Here is a 331-nt window from a genome sequence, read left to right as displayed (position 1 = left end):
GGCTCGTTGGTCTAGGGGTATGATTCTCGCTTAGGGTGCGAGAGGTCCCGGGTTCAAATCCCGGACGAGCCCTCCTTTTCCATGATTTTTCCTTTTTCTGTCTCTCTTTCCCTGAGAGACATATATACTGCCTGCCTGCCTTCCTTTCTTCCTCTTCTTTTTTCTTTTTCTTTTTTTTTCTTTCTTTCTTTTTTTTTTTTTTTTTTGCTATTTTAGGGCCACACCCACAGCATATGGAGGTTCCCAGGCTAGGGGTCGAATTGGAGCTACTGCTACCAGTCTACACCACAGCCACAGCAACTCAGGATCTGAGCCACGTCTGCGACCTACA

The 331-nt window shown here is 46.5% G+C and overlaps 1 non-coding gene across 1 annotated transcript; it reads left to right on the top strand.

Annotated features, from left to right (window-relative positions):
• Nucleotides 1–72, top strand: TRNAP-AGG. The gene has a single exon. It is a non-coding gene; the product is annotated as a tRNA-Pro (tRNA).

The sequence above is a fragment of the Sus scrofa genome, chromosome 18 (assembly GCF_000003025.6).
Source record: "Sus scrofa isolate TJ Tabasco breed Duroc chromosome 18, Sscrofa11.1, whole genome shotgun sequence".
NCBI lineage: Eukaryota > Metazoa > Chordata > Mammalia > Artiodactyla > Suidae > Sus > Sus scrofa.
Note: the sequence above shows the minus strand (reverse complement) of the source record. Positions and strands in the feature narration are given on the sequence as shown.